Source organism: Muntiacus reevesi, chromosome 13, assembly GCF_963930625.1.
Source record: "Muntiacus reevesi chromosome 13, mMunRee1.1, whole genome shotgun sequence".
Classification (NCBI taxonomy): domain Eukaryota; kingdom Metazoa; phylum Chordata; class Mammalia; order Artiodactyla; family Cervidae; genus Muntiacus; species Muntiacus reevesi.
In genome coordinates, this window is record NC_089261.1 from 52,058,676 (window position 1) to 52,074,294 (window position 15,619).

Below are 15,619 nucleotides of genomic sequence, written 5' to 3' on the forward strand. Positions count from 1 at the left end.
GGTCCCTCAGCCATTTAGTCACTAAGTCATGTCCAACTCTTTTGTGACCCCATAGATGGTAGCCCGCTAGGCTTCTCTGTCCATGGGATGTTCCTGGCAAGAATACCGGAGTGGGTTGCCATTTCCTCCTCCAGGGCATCTTTCCGACCAAAGAATTGAATCTGCATCTTCTGCATTGACAGGTGGATTCTTTACCACTGGGTCACCTGAGAAGCCCAATTCCTATTTCTTTGATATTTTATGTCTTATCCCTTTCTCACTGGGTCTAGTTGGGACCATGGACATTTGGATCCTAAAGCAATTTTTTTAAAGGGTTCATCTTGACAGACTGTCACCTGGCCTTATACATGCATTAAATCTCTAAAAAAAACTTTGAAAACCTACACTAAACAGGGTGTTGCAGACTGGGTCGCTAAGTAGGAGACACACCATCATGGCAGAAATCCATGGATACACAAGACTCCAGTGTCTGGAGAAGACACGCCCACCTAACTCTTTTTGTTTTGGGAGAGCAGTTTCCATGGGGATTAAGATCTTTCACCCCACCATGATAAGAAACTATGACAGAATGAGTAAACCTCCATTCTCCTCTCCCTCTCTGGATGCTGATGAGGAGAGACCTGGCCAAAACAAAAGAAAAGGGCACAGTGTATGATGAGGAAGAAGAGATTCTGATGAAATGGGGGAAACTGCATTAATAACAGGGGCTGTGGTATAAACCAGCCCTTCCGTATCACAGTGCAACAGTCAAGCTCCAGCAGAAAAACAAAAATAATCCATGAAAAATCTCTCCTGGGTATTGTGGGTGCAGCGGGGTCTTTCACTGGCCATAGGTAACTATTTACCTTTAAGTTAATATGAATTAGAAATGTAGTTCATTAATCAGAGCGGCCACATTTCAAATGCTAATAGCCCCAATGGGCCACTGCCTGCCATATCGGACAGGGCAGATACAGAGCTTCTTTATTAGCACAGCAGGTCCTGCCAGACAGTGCTGCCCCAGTGTATTCTGATCCAATGGCATCCTCTGACCTGCAACATGGGCAACCATTCCTGAGCCAGAAGAAAGCCTTACAAAGCCATGAGCAAGAGGAAAAATGCAACCACTACACATAGAGGGGAGCGGCCTGACCAGGGCAGGAGAGGCACTGCTGCCTAGCAGCAAGGCTCCAACTAAACACCGAGAATTCACCGCGGACAACACAGACTGGGAGGAGGCAGAGACGGGAGCATCTCCTGCCAGATCGATTGCTCCTTTTCTTCTGCCTGAGGGTCCAACAGGGAGCAGGGAGGTGAGGAGCAATTCCTCACATAAATGAAGTGGGAAGGCATGGCTACCCAGCACTCCAGGCCTCTGAAGCCCAGAGAGCCAATGTGATTAAATAATTGAACTGTCTCACCTTGCCCAGTCAAGCTAGATTCCAATGAAGATAATTAATCTTTGCAGTGCCTGTTATTCCCTGCCCTGTGCATACTTCTGCTCCTGTTCAAAGTCAAGTTTCCCAACCTGTCTGCTTCTTGCACAAGAAGAAAAGGGAAGAGGAAGCGAAATAGACTTCCTTGTAGAAGGACATAAGTAGAAAATTACCTTTGGATCTAGTATTTGTGAACCCCCCTCCAAAAATGGTGGAATCACACTGAAATCATATGTGAAGAGAAGTGAAACTCACTCAGTCAATGTCCAACTCTTTGCGATCCCCATGCACTATATAGTACATGGAATTTTCCAGGCCTGGGTAGCCTTTTCCTTCTCCAGGGGATCTTTCCAACCCAGGGATCAAACCCAGGTCTCCCGCATTGCGGGTGGATTCTTTACCAGCTGAGCCACCAGGGAAGCCCGTAAGCATATGTAACTCTCTATAAACAAATTTCAGATAAACAAAGATACTTGGGGTTCATAGTTGTTCTTGGAGGGTGAATTTTAGAACTTGCCTTTAAGAAACCCTCAGTCTTTGTAATTCCATGAGCCCAGAAACAGAACAGTGACTGGGACAAAGAAGAAAGCCAATGTAGATACCCAGCCTGACCTCAGTCCCCAAGAGATTCATTGCTCAAAAGCAAAGCCAGAAGGTGGGATACATCGTGAACAAACACAAAATCCATGTATTGATGGAACTTATTCCTAAAACCGATGGTTGGATTTGTTTTTAATCCACCCACACTTTATCGAGTAATAATATGAGTCAATTTAAAAGATGCAACATTTGAGCATCTATTTATTTTGCATCACTCCCTGTAAAATGATAGCTTGATTCCTTTAAGTGTGTTTGTATGGGTGCATAAAAGTAGTGTGATACCTAGAAACTTGCCAGAATCATGCAAATTGTGAGCCTAATTTCACACCAAGAAGGAAAAAAGACAGAGCTTTGCAGTCAGCTCTATACACATCTACCAGCTCCACAAAATGACCAGCAATGCCAAAGATGACCAGTTGCCAGGTCTGTCTGTTCCTAGAGGGAAGTAGGTAGGGGAGTAACTGCTTGGCAACAAGACAGAAGGACAGTGAAAAAAGATGGGAGAGCCAAACAAAAAGTGAGGAAAAGGAAAAATAATCTCTCACTGCATTATCCACCACCCCTAAGTGTATATTAATGAACCAGTAAAGTATGCCCTGGAGAATCTTAATACGACAATATTAAACTCTGCACACCAAAAAAGCAAAGATGGCACGTTATAACAAAGAGGGTTTGGGTTCTGTGTTGTTGGTTTTCTGGTTCTTGCTAATATTCTGGTTTTTAGTTTTGCTCACTTGGATGTATTTTCCTTTAAAGGGCTGCTTGCCACCGAGACCAGTTTCCAACCAAAGTGCAATGCTGCCCCCTGATGGTAGAACACTGTAAGAGCACCGGGAGAAATCGAGACTCCAAGGCAAACTTCCTTACAGTTCTGCCTAGATTTCATTTTGCTATCTTTTCATTCTCTGAAGTGCAAATATTTCATCCTTAAAGATCCTCTGCACAGAGATATTTTCTGGCTCAGGCTGGTTCACACCCGTAATCAACATAGCCGTTTTATTCTAAAACATGAACTGTGTGCTGATTACAACACAAGCAGTGGTGGGGAGTGGATTTATCCCCCTTTTTGCTTATAAATTAAGCTTTCTCCCCAGAGAAGGCTCAGAAATCAGGTCTATTTTATATAACCTTTAGAATCCTGATTGGAATTCTCACTGGAAAGACATTTACTGAGAATTCAAGCTCAAGGAAATCAATGCCTGGGTCTGACAGACATTCAACTCCCAGACAAATGTATTTGATTTCAGATCATCCTTCAATCTTTGTAGCAGGAATAAACCTGAGACTGAAAACTCTGAAAACAATACAGGTGATACACTGCACTATCAGAAGCTGCCCTCCTGAACTGCATGAAAACACAACTGCTATCTTAGTGAAAATTATATGAAAACACATGAGCAGGGGTTGAGTGGAGAGCTCCTCTCTCTGTGGTCCAGTATTTATATGATCTCCTGTTTCCTCAAACCACGACTCCAATCACCTGCATCAGAATAACCTGGGAGTTTGTTAATGCCAATTTGGGGGCCCAATCAAGGTATGTTAAATCTGAAACTCTGGTTAGGATCTAGAAGCCTGCATTTACCACGCCTCTTGGTGAAATGTGCATACTAAACCTTGAGAACCAATGAATAAAATTTAATAGAAATTTTTAATTTCCATTAAGAAAATTCTCCTATTCAGGAATTCCCAAACATTACATGGATAAAGGATAACCAAAATTTTTTTATCTATCAATTATTACATTTGCTTGATTTTCTACGAAAATGAAAAGATATCACTTGGTCACGCAAGGCACTCTTCAGCCAGTAAACAATGACAATAGCCAATCCAAATCATAAACACCACTTGGTTGTTGCTAGTGATCGTTCCCAACTGTACTTCTTACCCCAAAGCCATGCTTTTGAAAAGCCCCATCAGGAAGTAGCATAAAATGATTCATTAAGCAGAAATCACTGTGGACGGTGTCTACAGCCATGAATTTAAAAGATGCTTGCTCCCTAGAAGAAAAGCTATGGCAAACCTAGACAGCGTATTCAAAGGTAGAGACACCACTTTGCCAATAAAGATCCGTCTAGTCAAAGGTATGGTTTTTCCAGTAGTCATATACCAAGGTGAGAGGTGGACCGTAAAGAAGGCTGAGCACTGAAGAACTGATGCGTTTGAACTGTGGTGCTAGAGAAGACTCTTGAGATCTCTCAGACTGCAAGGAGATCAAACCAGTCAATCCTAAAGGAAATCAACCCTGAATATTCACTCGAAGGACTGATGCTGAAGTTCCAACAGCCATCTGATGGAAAGAGCCAACTCATTGGAAAAGACCGTGATTCTGGGAAAGATTGAAGGCAAAAAGGAGAAGAGGGTAGCAGAGGATGAGATGGTTAGACAGCATCACCAACTCAATGGACATGAATCTGAGCAAACTCCAAGAGATAGTGAAAGATAAGGAAGCCTGACGTGCTGCAGTCCATGGGTCACAAAGAGTCAGACATGACTTCTCGACTCAACAACAACAAATAATTCACTCTATCAGAAGATAAGACAGCCATGAGCGTACCACACAGCGCTCAGCCGTCATAGAGAAGAACCTGACAAAAACAGCCAAAAAGACAAAAAGAAAGCAAACCAAGAAAACAAGAAATCCAAGCAACTAGCACTGGCTCTTTTGCACGCCTTCTGAACAGGGCTGGCTGTCCCTGGTGCTGCCTCCTGCTGCCCTCTCCTCCCTGACCCACGGGTCTCAGTCTCTCTCTGTCATCATTTCGCGGCCGCCCGCCATCTGATCCAGTCCCAGGGCTTGGTGAGGATGGACGGTGACCCGGTCCTGCCAAGCCGGCCTGAGGGGCCAGCCCAGCCAGCCAGACTCTCCACCATGCTGTGGCGCGTGACTGGGGGCCAGGACCCATGGGCTGTATTTCACTGTCCCCCCGTTTGCCGGATGCGTCACAGGGAGGCACAGCAAGAGATGGAAGTGGGCTGTGTCTGCTTCAGGGAACCTGTGAGCATTACAGGGGGGTCTGTCAGCTCTGCAGACCGTCCCCTCAGTCACCAGCAGAAAAACCAGGTCCTCCGAGTTCCACAGCCCGTGTGCCAGGAGGGCAGGACCTCAGCTCCACCAGGCTGGGCTCACCAGAGAAGGCAGTCGAGAAAAGGGATCTCCCTTGCGCTCACCCCAAAGGGAGAGCAGGCTGGTGGTGAGATCGAGGAAGGTGCCAGTGCTCAAGCCGATGCTCAGGAGCGACAGCTGCAGAGGAAGTTCTAGAAGCAAGAATGACATTAAGAAAAGAGCCTGTTGGAGGTGTGGACAAAAGGAAATCCTCAAACGCTATTGGTGGGAATGCAAACTGGTGCAGCCACTGTGGAAGACAGTAGGGAGGTTTCACCAAAAAAACTAAAAATAGAGTTATCATATAATCCAGCAATTCCACTTCTGGGCATATATATCTGGAAAAGAGGAAAATTTGGGGGGTACATGGGGTACTCCATGTACCCCAATACTCACAGCAGTGCTGTTTATAATAGCCAAGGTACGGAAGCACAACCCAAGTGTCCATCAACAGATGGATGGATAAAGAAGATGGAATACTACTCAGACATAAAAAGGAATGAAATTTTGCCATTGCATCATAGACAGACTTGGAAAATATTATAAGTGAAAGAAGTCAGACAAGAAAGACAAATACCATATGATCACACTTAAATGTGGCATCTAAAAAAATATAACAAAGGAGTGAATCAAACAAAACAGAAGCAAATTCACAGAAATAAAGAACAAACTGGTGGTTATCAGTGGAGAGAGGGAAGCAGGGAGGGGGGAAAAAAGGGTTATTACGGGATAATATGAAATCATGTGTGTGAAACTTCTGAAAACTGTAAACACTATAGAATTTAAGGAATCTTTCATTTGATTGAAAAAAAAGAAAAGAGCCTTTTGGTTTATTCTGAGGCAGGATACTAGGGCGATGTCAGGTCTGTTTGTTCTGGGAGAGGGATCGAATATTACAGAGCATCCTTTAATTTGCTATAGAATTTCAATACATCTGCTGAAGAGGTTTCTAAGTCAGTACCACCCAATGACAGCAAAGACAGGCCTAAGACAAGCATTTGCCTCGGAGGTTGGCCGTTAGTGTTTATGTCTGGCCGCAAAGAGAAGCAAATTGCAAATTTAATGATAAAACAGTTTAGAAGAGAGAAGGGTTTTTTTAATGTAGCACAATAAATACATATGAATCCATGTACTTTCCCAGAGGTAGGAGTTGAATTTTCCTAAATCAGCTAATGTCTTTGTCAATTCCCCATTTGTATCTGGCCTCTGTCACATCTTAAAATCCATACCACTTTATATCTCTCCTTAATTGCTCCATGTGGGTAACTTGCATTTAAAACTAGTTCTCTTTGCCACTTGACCTTTAGAAGAAGATTAGAAAGTAAATTTTTCATCCTACAAAACTACTATACTTCCATACACATGAAATAAATCACAAAGAACACAGTCGAACAGAAATTCAATTAATGTTTTTGCCATTTTCAGCCCTGTATGAGGCTGAAAACAACTGTTTCAAGCAAAGGGGGAAAAAAGGAATCCAAAAATGTGTTGATATTGCTTGTTTATAAAAACAGATTTTCTACTCTCCTTTTGCCTTTTGTTCCTTCCACTGGCAAATATCCGCAGCCTAAACCCTGGAATCTGTGAATATGTTATCTTAAATGGCAAAGGGACTCTGCAGATGCAATTAAGTCAAGGATCTTGAGAGGGAAGATTATCCTGGATTATCTGGTGGATTCAATGTAATCACAAGGGTCCCTCCAAGAAGGAAGCAGAGGGAGTCGTTTAAAGAAGGACCTGCCGTGCTGGAAGCAGAAGGAGGCGTGACGTGACTGTTGGCTTTGAAGATGGAAGGGGGCCCCTGTCCACGGCATCCGGGTGGCCTCCAGGAACTCAGCCCTGTTGACACTTGCATTCTGCCCTGTGAGACCCATTCCAGACTTCAGACTTACAGCATACAAAATTTGTGATGCTTTAAGCTGCTAAACTAGCAGACATTTGTTTCGGCAGCAACAAGAACAGTCTCCAAGTCCTTTCTGAATGGAGTGATGACAGCCGGTCTCTATGTCTCGAAAATGGACAACATAGCAGTGGCCAAACGTTCTAAGTCGGTGATATTCCTGGGCATAATTACAATCTGAAGCATCCTTTACAGCCTTGGGTGCCAACTGCCAGTGAAAAAGCAAATTACCATTGAACGTTTCTTTTAAAGTCAAAATTATTAAGGATTCATCTCAGAGGACACTGGGATGATGAAATCTGCTCACGGAAACTGACCTGGAAGCCATGTGGGTGATTTTATCATTTCCTCTGATCCTCATGGTTAACAAAGAGTGGGCGACTAACACAGAAATGGTTTGTGTTTGTTTTATTGGAGGACAGTTGGTTTATGGTGTTGTGTTAGTTCCAGGTGTATAGCAAAGTGAATCAGTTATGTATATATCCACTGTTTTTTACATTCTTTTCCCATATAGGTCATTACAGGGTATGAGAAGAGCTCCCTGTGCTACACAGCAGGTCCTTATTAGTAGTAATTAACAATTACCTGTTTTATATATAGTAGTGTGTATATGTCAGTCCCAATCTCCCAATTTATCTTTCCACATCGCCTACTCTTTTAAAAAATTTTATTGAAGTATAGTCAGTTTACAATGTTGTGTTAGTTTTAGGTGTACAGTAAAGTGATTCAGTTACACACACACATATATTCCATCAAAGGCCATTATAGGATATTAAACATAGTTCCCCCTTCTATAGAGTAGGTCCTTGTTAGTTACCTATTTTATATATAGTAGCATATATCTGTTAATCTCAAAACTCTATCCACCCCCACTTTCCCCTTTGGTAACCATAAATTTGTTTTTCTAAAACTGTGAGTCTGCAGAAACAGGTTTTCTTAAGTGAGCCAGAGAGCCCCACTCAAATGGACTTCCTGACCTGCATCTCTACCAGACGAACCGGAACTCGTTTTGTTGCTAAAAACAGAAGGGAAAAGTGCATCCCAGTCATGGAAGGCCATGGAAGGGATGAGTGCAAGGGGAAGACTTCCCAGAGCCCCAGCTCCCCATCACAGAGGGGAGATGACGGCCACGCCCTCACCAAGAGGGAAACCTGCTGTCTGACCTAGCTTCGGAGATGCTGCCTTTTAACCGGACTCTAAACACGGACTCCCTCTAGGCTAGCTCAGGAAGAACACATTGGGATGTAATGCCCCAAAGTGAAGGGCTCTCGGATACTTATCTCTTTTATAATCAAGACCCTGGACATTTGTTGTGCAAATGCTTACTCTGATACCTGAATGTGGGAAATACTCAAGTGTTTTTTTTAAAGGCTATGTTAGCCTTTCCCAAGCCCCACTGAAATACCGAGCCCCTAGAAGCTTTCGCTTTCAATGACGTTTCACTTCCCAAAGAGTCTGGGTTTTGTTTTCTATCCAATTCTGTCTTCTTGGTTTTTAAATTAATGGTGTCTTGAGAGCCAGCCAGGAGTAAGAAGGGGGTTTGGAAGGGAGAGAAGGTGGAAAATGAAGAGGCAGCGAGGGACTCACTCGAGCAATCAGACAAACAAATCATCTGTCTTCTGGCTCAGGTGGCTAGGGAGGGAGAGCATCCTGCCCGAAGCCCAGAGCAGGTGGGTGCAGCAGACCCTCTCCAGCTCTGAGGGAGAGAAGAAAAGCCCTCCCTTCTCTCCAAGCAGTAAGTACAAAAGAGAAGGCCACGTCCGGCTCATTAGGAATAATAGAAATTGCTGACAATCATCTCTAATGCATTGCCAGTTTTCTGACAATGGGCTCAGCAATTAGTTTGTCAATTTTTAACCAAATGCAAAAATAATAATTATCCTCTGAGGGAACTTCTGACCGGCACTTCCACCTTTCACCTGAGGCCCCGGAGGCTCCAGGCACCCCGTGATGGTCCTTTGGCATCTGCCGCGCCCACTTCTGACCAAGGAACTCTTCCACCTCCTTCCTACAAGGTCTCTCTGGAAATCCAGCAAAAAGCAGAAAAAGACTCACAGAGAAAACAAGTTTATGGTTACCAAAGCGGAAAGGGGGAGGGATAAATTAAGAGTATGAGATTAACAGATACACACTACTAAATACAAAACAGATTAACAACAAGGACCTGTTGCTTGCACAAGGAACTATATTCAATGTCTTGTAATAATCTATGATGGAAAATAATCTAAAAAATAATACACACACACACACACACACACACACACACACACTTATATAAGAGGCTTCCATGGTGGCCCAGATGGTAAAGAATCTGCCTGCAATGCAGGAGACCAGGTTCTTGAAACACTGGGTTGGGAAGATCCCCTAGAGAAAGGAATGACTACCCACTCCAGTATTCTTGCCTGGAGAATTCTGTGAATGGAGGAGCCTGGCAGGCTACAGTCCATGGGATCACAAAGAGTCAGACACAACTGTGGGACTAACAAACAACATTATAACTGAATCAATTTGCTGTACCCCTGAAACTAACACAATATTGCAAATTACACTTCAATGTTTAAGAATGATTTTTAAGAAAGGAAATCCAGTGGAAAATCATGGACTTTCACCCTTTCCTACTCTGGGTCCCCAAACCTTCCAAAAACACATTTTGCCTACCTTTTGAACCACTTACCATCCTTGGTTTTTGCCAAGGCTAAACCAGAGACTGGCCTTTTAAAATATCTGACCTCTGACCACCTCATATTAAATTACTTTCGTGATTAAAAATCTGTGGCTGCCAAGAAAATCTCTCCATCTTGCTTCCCAGTCTTCTATCATAAGAAGAAAGTGCAGCCCTGTCTAGCCCTGGTGGTAGCTGACAAGCCCGGAGAAGACCTCCAGGGGCACTGGCTGGCTGAGCCTTGACAGGACAGGATGAGAAGTAGCCAGAGGAGGAGGGGGAGACATCCAAATATCCACCTGAAGCAAACAGCCTGGTGGTTCAGGCCCTGAACTGGGGACGAGGACCCCCATGAAAGGCCTGACTGATTCCAGCCATGACATTTCTAACAGATGCCTCCAATGCCTTGTTCCTCTTTCTCTGCCAAGAAACAATCATTCAAACCCTGTGACCACCCCTCCTCCGAGCGCTCGAGAGAAAACACTCTGTGACTCCAAAGTCCAGCGACCATGTCACTAACGGTGCCACCAGGCTGGATGCATTCTTTCCAGGGTCGAGATGCTTGATGGGTCCTGATGGTGGACGGCGGGCTGAGGGGCTCCAGAGAGAGTGCCGGCCAAGGACACAGGGTGGGCCAGCAAACTCCAGAGCAGAGGCTTCCTCCTCCTCTCCTGTAGCTATATGTGAACCTGCCTTTTTCAAAGGAAAAACGGCATGATGGGGAAGCAGGAAAGGCCACTGCTACAACAGTCCCTCGTGTTAATGACATCCGTGCTTTTCTCCCACAGCCTTCCCCAAGTCTCCCGTCCTCTTCCAAGTGTCGCTCAGGAAAAATCAGCTAAGAGCTTGCTTTATTTACCCCATGTCAGGAGCTCTGATGACATTCCCACATTCTCAGGAGCCTTCACGGACACGATTCTGTTTGCGTCCTTCATGGCTCATAATGTCATTTTAATTATATGCTTGTTCACTTATTTGTCATTCTCACAACAGTGGAAGCCAGATATGATTTTACCCATCTTACAGGAGAGAAGCCTGAGCCTCAGAGAACTGGAGTGATTTTGCCAAAGCCACAGAGCTAAATGACTGTGGAGACCAGGATGCAACCCCAGACCTCTGGCATTGAAACCCTCAACCATCTTTGTCATCACAGGATATTCGTCTGCCTTCCATCAGCTAACCCCATCCCTCCCGGGGGAGGGGGGCAATATATGTGTGTGTGTGTTCTGAGTCACTTTGCCGTACACCTTAACCTAACACAACACTGTAAATCAACTATATTTCAATTTTAAAGAATAAATTAAAATTTTTAAAAAATAAAACGAAGGTAACCTAAAAATAAGTAAAAAATAAATAAATAAAAGAAGCTCAAAGTCCACCTCCTCCCTGAAGCTTTGCCCGTTAATTTCTCCACAATTGCTGACCTTTCCAGTAGACTCTCATCTTTACTTACATAATAGCTTACATGTGGGCTATTTGTCTACCTGAGTTATATAATGATTAGAAAAGAAAGGAAACTGGAGGGAGGGAGGTCAGGAAGCGAAAATGGAGGTAAATGGATTTCAGAACAGAAGGAGGTATTTGTGCAATGCAGCCTTGAGAGAGACAAAGGATGCTGAGGAGAGAGGGCAGCTGGGGTTCGGAGAGCGCCTTCTCCCCATTGGGAGGAAGGAGCCGGGACACACAGACAAATATTCACACATGGGGGGCTCATTCTGCCTGATTCTGCTGTATCCCAGCACAGAGTTGCCATGGATGAACACACAGTGAGGCAGTCCCGGATACTGGGCAGGGAGAGGGGAGAAGTCTCTGGCTTAAGGAGAAATGCCTCCCAAAACTACACCAGACCACGGCTCCACCCGACCAAGAGTCGTCTCTACGACTCTTCCTATTGGAAACATCCCAATCAGTGCTTCAGGTCTATCTGCAAACAGCCTGGGGTGGGGATGGAAGGGCAAGGCGGGGGGCTAAGGCAGCAGACTACAAAGTTGGAAGGCAGAAATCCTGTCCATGTCTCAACACCCGAAATGTTGAGAATAGGGTTATGCTTCATACCGGCTACGCTGTGTGATCTCCTATCAACCCCTGCTGACTGCCGGACCATCCGCACTTTAGCAGAGCACTTCTAATATGTTCAGACACAGAGAAAATGAGTTCCTGGCCCTCCTGGGCTCCTGCATCTCAAGACAGCACAATTTACTTCTTCAGATCTCTTTACTCCACCCCATTTGAGGTGCTTGGCTCTCTCAAGGGTGAGCAGAGAAGGTAGGACTTAAGATGCAAAGTGGAAAACAGCTCTCTGACTATTGCACACATTATTATAGTGTGGCAAGACTCTAGGAGCCGCTGCACATGCAACTGAGCCCAATCAGAGCATAAAGCAAACCCAGAATCATTTAGGGGTAGAACACCCCCACTGCCGCCTTCACAGAGATGGGCCCATCCATTTGGCCCACATTATGCAGGACAAAGGAGAGAAATGTAAAGAATCACCTATTTACCAGTTCTTTATTCCATTACAGTTGGGAACAGAAGCTGACACTGACAAGGCCCCTCCTTGAGGGATTATATACCACAGCAGAGAAATACCTTAAAGACAAATGATCCCTGAGATCATCGCACCTCCATTGACCTGTTTGAAGGCTGCTGCAATTAGAGACCATGGTCACAGATGTGCCATGCAGCTCCAAGCGCCTGCATTTACTCTGATCCTGCAGAAAGAACCAGGGATGGATTTGGTGGGCACAGACTTCATCTAAGTTTGAATTCTGTGGGTCTGATTCTGATTTCTGGGAGTTTGGTAATTGTGCTTTTGTTAACAAGATCTTTCTCAGCTTCTGCAGCATTTACAACATAAGATCTCTAATTTGGGCTTAAAACGCTCATGAAAATTTACTGCATTACTTTAAAAAATGCAATTGGGGAGAAACAGAGAGGGGGAAGGACGTCACAGACCACAGACTCACCAGGTTTGCACACTTCCCCACTGTCAGCAGCTGACAGTCATAGACACCACCACTCCAGTCTTCGGTCAGACCTGATTCTGCAACCTGTGGACACATTAGGAGATCTATTTTACTGCTTTTCATCATAAGAGATGTTGGAAATCTATTTGGGATGGGACGGGAGCATCGAGGTTTTATTTGTTATAGTACTTAAAAAGCATACAAGACCCCAGAAGCAAAGCTTCTAGAGCACTGTAAAACTGGCTGCGATAGGAATGATTACCATGGTACTTTTTTTTCTATAATAGTAGCTTTCACATACTGAATGCTTTCACGTGCCAGGCATCACTCTAAGCATTTTCCTTTCCCCAGCAACTGAGGAGGAGGTTGAACCACAGAGCAGGGAAGGAAGCTTCCCAAGTCACACAACTGCTCAACAGGAGACCCCAGATTCAAGCCCATCGGCCCCCCACCATCACTCTGATACAAGGTCTGCTCCAAACTGCTTCTTTGTAGTTGTTTAGTTACTAAGTCAGGTCCGATTCTTTTGCGACCCCACATTTTGCGACCCCCACAGACTGTAGCCTGCCAGGCTCCTCTTTCCATCCTCTTTCCTGGATTCTTCAGGCAAGAACACTGGAGTGGGTTGCCATTTCCTTCTCCAATGCAGGAAAGTGAAAAGTAAAAGTGAAGTCGCTCGGTTGTGTTTGACTCTTAGCGACCCCATGGACTGCAGCCCACCAGGCCCCTCCGTCCACGGGATTTTCCAGGCAAGAGTACTGGAGTGGGGTGCCATTGCCTTCTCCGATTGAACCACTAGGGAAGCCCAAACTGCTTCTTACACCAACCACTCCCAAAATTAGAGATCCATTAGATTATGACAGCCAAATCCCTTGCACATAAACAATACTTTAAAATGCATTTCATTCATGAGTTTAGTAAAAAGCCATCCAGGTGAATGTCAAGCCTACAAAGCTTGGATCAGTCCAAACAGAATCAAGAAATATGGGTGTGGATTTTTAAAGGGAAAAGCTAGCTTATTCAGAGCGCAGCCAGCTAGTGTGCTGCCTCCAGGGAGTGGTCAGCAGGCTGCCTCCAAAGAGTCTAATTTCTTGGCTGCACAGAGTGGACCCAAGTCTGTCTCAGAGGCAGTCAAGAAAGAGCAATATATATAAAACCAGAATCCCAAAGTATTAAATTCCAACAAAAATTGATCTGCCACGTGAACCACAATGCGACACAATGCACCCCCGTCTCCCCTTAGACTGACCCACAGGGAAGTCAGCTGGTACCAGCAGGGGGCTGGTGAGCATGGATACCTGTCCTTAGATGCGGGTTTTGTGGCATCTCTGGATGATGGTTTATCACCGAATCTAGCTCCACAGTAGGGACGGCCGGGTGAATCAGGCCTTTATTCGGGTGGCTGAGGCTTCCTCTTCCGTGCACAAGATTTTGAGGTGGGGAGATTTCTGAGCAGCTCTGTGTTCTCCACCCATGGCTGAATGATCCTCCTCCTTGAGGGGAAATTCTGCCAGGTTATAAGCAAATCCTTGCTTTCCTGGGAATCGGTCTGTCTCTATTAAGTGATGTTCATATATCTGTACAGTGTTCTCACAGGGCTCAGTTAGGCTCCAGGGGAAGCCAGCTTTCAAGGAGAAGATCTATTAAGGGGTGTTCCTGGGCTCACCACCTGTATAAGGGAAATGGGGGACGAAGCAGGAGTGGGTGGAGGGGGACACTGGGTGACAACATGACCCCAGGAAGTGCTCAGCCAATCCCTCAGGGGGCCTGGGAACTGGGGTGACTCTTCAGAGGTGTCCCAAGTTAGGGTGAGGTGGTCTGGCTGTGGACCCCGGAAGTGGGCAAGGTGGCCCTCCACAGCCTAGGGCAGGCTAGTGTTAGTTGCTCAGTCGTGTCCCCCTCTTTGTGACCCCAGGGACAGTAGCCCACCAGGCTCCTCAGTCCATGGGCTTCTCCAGGCAAGATCACTGGAGTGAGTAGCCATTTCTTTCTCCAGGGGATCTTCCCGACCCAAGTATTGAACCTGCGTCTCCTACATTGCAGGCAGATTCTTCACCATCTGAGCCACCAGGGAAGCCCCTAGAAATCCCCAGAGGAAGCTGAAAGCTGAGCCCTCTGTCCATGGCACCTGGGCTGTTTGGGAAATGAGTCTGTCATTCCTGGAGGTGCACATGGGCAACACACCACAGCATCCCCCACAAAGGAGAACCCTAGATTCCTGGAGCAAGCCTCACTCATCCCCACCAAACTGAAAAGCAGAGAGGGAGTGAAGAGGCAGTGCGGGCAGGGAGGGCTACCCAGGTTTCGAGTCCGCCCAGCCTGAAAGCCTCGAAAGGATAGGAACGCCTCCCTCCAGCCAGGGCTGCCCTGAAGCTTCCGGCAAATTCCAGGTCTCACGTCCCTTCATGCTCCCCACTTCCAGCCTCCAGCTATTCTGACCTTCTGTCCATCCCCACAGGGCCAGGCTTTCTCTCACCTCAGGATCTTCACACACACACCCTACTGCTCCTTCCACCTGGGACACTGCAGCGCCCTCTCCCCCACCTGAAAACTATTTCCCCTCAGGCGTCAGCTCAGATCCTCCCCAGAGAGACTGAAGTCCACCCTCTGGATGATCTCACAGCTCCCTTCAATTCTCCACCCCGGGTGGTTCTTCTGTTTATTTCTGGACCATCCCACTTTCTGTTACCCCGTCAGTTTCCTAAAGGAAGGGACCATGTCTGTCTTACTCACCATGGTTTTCCCAGAGCTTGACCTAGAGCCTGGGAACTAACGAGCACATGAACACTGAGTAAATGAACGAGTGAAGGCATGAATGAATGAATTCTAGCAATTCGGGGCCGTGCTGGCAGAGCGAGAAGAGCCCCGGAATGGACCACCAACTCGGAGACGGCTCTGAAGATGACCCCACTCCTGAGACAACCCTCCCAAACCCCAGTTAAGTGCCCCACCAGAATGCCCCAGCAGCTCCAC